Raw genomic sequence first — 5,003 nt, 5'->3', positions numbered from 1 at the left:
CCATAACAACCACTCTATTACTTTCACTCTTCTCTTGAATCATCCTCGCAATCGTTTCTTCTACGTTTCTAGGACTATTAGGAGGCCTGTAAAAAATTCCTAACAGGGTGAGCTCACCTTTCCTATTCCTAACCTCAGCCCAAATTACCTCTGATGGCGAGTCTTCATCCATCGTCCTTTCCACAGCTGTAATACTATCTTTGACAAGCAATGCCACACCTCCCCCTCTTTTACCCCCACCTCTGACCCTACTAAAACATTTAAACCCTGGAACCTGCAACAGCCAATCCTGTCCCTGTTCTACCCATGTCTCCGTAATAGCCACAACATCGAAGTCCCAGGTACCAAGGTAGTCAGAGAGAAGCATTTCTCAGTTTTCTTTGGATTCCAGGAGCCTTATTCTAGCATGGGCATATATGAAGAGTCAGCAGAACAGTCTTTATTGCAAATGGTGGACGAAGGAAACTCTGAAAACTGGAGAAAGCTCCATGAAGACAGTCACTCAGAATTACCAATTGGTGAAATAGGATTACACAAACGCTTTGGATGGTGGGAGCTTAGAACAATATGTCCAGAATTTTCTGTTGTTCTCAAATTTTTCCAGCAGTTGCCTTGTATCATCAAAATCTTTAACCTCTGTTGAAAAAAATAATTTTGAATATAATTTGCAACAAAATTGACATGAGTTGAACTGCAGCTAGTTTAAAATAAACTTACCAATTGTAGCCCTGAAAAATAGTGAATTAAAACACAGTGTTCAAAATTATGAGGGCTCTGACAGAGGAAATGGGAATTGTATTCATGAGCAGGAGAGTCAGTAACCAGAGGACACAGGTTTTTGGTCGTTGATAAAAGAACCAAAGGGAAGAGATTTATTTTACACAACAGTTTGTTATGAGTTGGAGTGCACTGCTTGATGGTTGTTGGAAGCAGATTCAATATTAAATTCAAATGTGAATTGGACAAATACTTAACAGGGAAAAATTGCAGAGCTGTGGAGAAAGTGCAGAGGGGTAGAACTAATGAGATAGTGTTTTCAAACAGACAGTATAGGCTACATGGCTTCCTTTTGTGCTATGCACAAAGAAACTTGATTGGTTCAGTGGGAATTCTGTTGCCACTGAGTCAGAATGGTATGGATTCCAATGGAAACTGAGTTAGTATAATTTATCTGTAAAATTCAGGATAGTGTTGAGGAAGTGCTGACTTAGATTCTGACTTCTGAATGATATCAGGAACTATTCAGACTATTGTCTGAAATAAACTTAGAATTCTTTTCTGAATAACCAGATGAATGTCAATATTAACTGGCAAAGCGAATGTATTATGTTAAGCTTGCTACTGAAAGATCAAATGTCAATGACATCAAATTGAAATGCAACTATATCCCAATTATACTGATTACAAAGGGTAGGATTACTGTAGTTAATAATTTACTTGATTATATTACAATATGTCAAATAAGAATGACTTTACTAAAAAGATACTTTAATGGATCATTGGAATTTTTTGGTATTTGTTAAAGGGAACTTGTTATAAAGCAGGAAAGACTTTTAAGCTGCTGTGCTAACTTGTTACAAAACCTTGACGCAGAGTTTTTCTTGTTGTGCTTTGAAATTATTTCCTCAGCACAAACTGTTATATCTAGGTATGTATGAACTCCTGAAAATCAATTTGGTTAGTTGAGACACAAACTGAAGTAGTGCTGGGCGGGGAAAGAGGGATATGGAGAGACAGCAATACAATGAATTGGGGGATTAGTGAGAGTCTTCTGGGGGAGTAGTGAGGGCATTTGAGAAGTTTCTAAAGATGTTCGTGAACACAGGTTTATATTGAGGAAGAGATTAGAGAGGGAAGAAGAAGGCAATAAACTGTGAGGAGAAGGAGCGTGTTGAGTTGAGATGGAGGTTCAAGTTACTGAGGGTGAGAAGTTGTTCAGTGGAGAGACTGAGTTTTTCCAGTATTTTCTGCTTTTTTTTAACGAAAACAAATGTTTGAGCTAAGATAGCAAATAATGGTAATCTAAAGCATATTGAAGAGATGAATTTTAAAAGGAGAGAAGTGGAGAAGTAGATGCTTTTGGGGAGGCAATTCAAGTATGGAGGATCCAGGCTGCATGTTTGGCCATTAATGATAAAGTAAGGGGAGATAGAATCACATCAGGCCAATTGGAGAATAGGACATTTGGTGTTTCCGGTGCAGGATTAATTAGGCTGCAGAGATAATGTAAATGAAAATATGATTTGAAAAGAAAGGAGAAACTTGCATTTGTATACTGCATTTCAGAACATCTTAAAACATTCTGTAAGTACTGAAGTATTTTGAATTGTGTAATGTTGAAAACGGGCAACGAATTTATGCACAGCAAATTCAAACAGGCAAAAACCAGACAATCTGTTTTTGTGATGTACATGGAACGATAATTCTTGGCTAGAATAATATGGCTTACTTTTCTTTGAAAGTGTGCCATAGGATCTTTTATCTTAAACAGAGAAGACCTAGACTTAATTTCTCATTTGAAAGACTGCACCTCAAACAGTGCAGCACTCCCCAACACCATGTTGGCATGTTTGCTGAAAACTATGAAACAAAATTATGATCCACAACCTTCTGATTCAGCAGTGAAGCTGAGCCACAATTTAGGAATTGAATGTCAAATTTGGCATGTTGGATGAGAACCAATGTTGGAGACCCCCATTAACTCCAGGGTCATGGATTGGATCCACCTTGCTGATTTTGGGTTTCTCCAGAGTACATACTGTCCAGCAGAAAGCCAGGCCTGACACCAGGATTACTTCTAAATTTGGAACAAGTCAACAACAAAAGCCACATGCTGTGGTGTTAACATTTCACAGCATACAGAAAAACCCATACTTCTAGGTCTGTCATGTGCCAAATGCTATCCCCTCCCCCAAGCAAAAGTCAGAATGTTAACCCTCCCTCCCTCAAAAGGGCTTAATTTGTCTTATAATTGTGTACTCCACAACCACCTGATGAAGGAGTAGTGCTTCCAATGTGTACTCCACAACCACCTGATGAAGGAGTAGTGCTTCCAATTAAACCTGTTGGACTATAACCTAGTGTTGTGTTTTTTTTAATAACTTTGTACACCCCAGTCCAACACTGGCATCTCCAAATAATACTGGAAAGGATAACTCTGCTGTCTTTGCTGGCAGTCAACACCAATTGACCTTGTGAATTGATTATATCGGACACTCTATTCCAAGTGGTAATGTTCTTCCAAGAAGAGTCCAACCAAGATCACAAGTTTGCCTGCTCAGGTGGGTGGTGGAGAAAGGGATCCTGTGATGGTTCTTGCCTTTTTCCTGGGGTCATTCTTCATTTGCTGCTGCTTGGGATATCTGGTTGGCACCAGTTAAACTTGCAAAGCAGAGAAGATACAGAGTTTCCTACCTCAATACATAGAAGATGCCAGCCCTCCTTTTGGGAGTAAATAGACTGCCTGCTGCTTGACCCATGGCTGCCCACCCATTATCTTGTTTGACTAAAACTTAAAAGTTGATGGGTAGGAACCAACTTCCCAACATGCTTGTGCTTTTTTTTACCCATTTAATTTTCTCGACCTGTGATTGATTCAACCTGCTTACCAATATTGAAATTTCCCTACTATTCCTTGGTTTTGAATGACTCTTATATGATTTCTGTCATATGAAACTCAAAAATTGGCATTAATCAATTAAGTACAAAATAGCCAATGTTGCTTATCATGGGTAGGCATTTGCGATTTTTGAAAAGATTTGCAGCTCAGATTGAGGTTTAGGTTATAGGTTTGATCACAGGAAGCTTTGTTTTCAGACATTTAGTCACCATACTAGGTGGCATCATCAGTGAGCCTCCGGTGAAGGGCTGGTGTTATGTCCCACTTTCTACTTATGTGTCTTGGTTTTTTAAGGTGGGTGATATAATTTCCAGTTCTTTTTTCTCTCCAAGGATGGTAGATGGGGCCCAAATCGATGAGTTTATTGATGGGGTTCCGGGTTAGAATGCCAGGCCTCTAGGAATTCTCATGCGTGTCTCTGTTTAGCTTGTCCTACGGTGGATGTGTTTCCCAGTCAAAGTGGTGTCTTTCCTTGTCTGTATATCAAGGATACTAGTAATAGTGGTTCAAGTCTTTTGGTGGCTAATTGGTGTTCATGTATCCTGGTGGCTAGTTTCCTGTTTGTCTGATGTAGTGTTTGTTATAGTCCTAGCATGGTGTTTTGTAAATGACATTCGTTTTGCTGGTTTTTTGTATTGAGTCCTTTAGGTTCATTAGCAGCTGTTTAAGTGTGTTGGTAGGTTTGTGGGCTACCATGATGCCAAGGGGTCTGAGTAGTTTGGAAATCATTTGAGATGTCTTTGATGTAAGGTAATGTGGCAAGTGTTTCTGGTCATGCTGTGTCTGCTTGTTTGGGTTTGTTGTTGAGAAATTGGCAGATTGTCTTTATTGGATACCTATTCTTCCTGAATATGCTGTATAGGTATTTTTCTTCAACTGCTCATAGTTCCTGTTTCTACAGTGTATTGTGAGTCACTTAGGTGCCATGGCTTAGTTGGTTAAAGCGCCTGTCTAGTAAACAGGAGATCCTGAGTTCGAATCTCAGTGGTGCCTTCATCTTTGAATTTCAAATGGAGTTTATTTCAGATAAAAGGTCCAATGGAGTATTGCTGAACAAAGAGACCTTGGAGTGCAGGTTCATAGCTCCTTTGAAATTGGAGTCACAGGTAGATAGGATTGTGAAGAAGGCATTTGGTATGTTTCCCTTTATTGGTTTGAGTATAGGAGTTGGGAGGTCATGTTGCAGCTGTACAGGACATTGGTTAGGCCACTGTTGGAATATTGCGTGCAATTCTGGTCTCCTTCTGATCAGAAAGATGTTGTGAAATTTGAAAGGGTTCAGAAAAGATTTACAAGGATGTTGGAGGATTTGAGCTATAGGGAGAGGCTGAACAGGCTTGGGCTGTTTTCCCTGGAGTGTTGGAGGCTGAGGGGTGACCTTGTA

At 39.6% G+C, this 5,003-nt stretch overlaps 1 non-coding gene across 1 annotated transcript; it reads left to right on the top strand.

Moving 5' to 3' along the window:
* The first annotated feature begins 4,538 nt into the window (after window positions 1-4,538).
* Window positions 4,539-4,612, top strand: trnat-agu. The gene has a single exon. It is a non-coding gene; the product is annotated as a tRNA-Thr (tRNA).
* Window positions 4,613-5,003: the final 391 nt, after the last annotated feature.

Source organism: Chiloscyllium plagiosum, chromosome 22 (genome assembly GCF_004010195.1).
Source record: "Chiloscyllium plagiosum isolate BGI_BamShark_2017 chromosome 22, ASM401019v2, whole genome shotgun sequence".
Classification (NCBI taxonomy): Eukaryota; Metazoa; Chordata; class Chondrichthyes; order Orectolobiformes; family Hemiscylliidae; genus Chiloscyllium; species Chiloscyllium plagiosum.
This window is presented reverse-complemented; position numbering and strand designations above follow the sequence as displayed.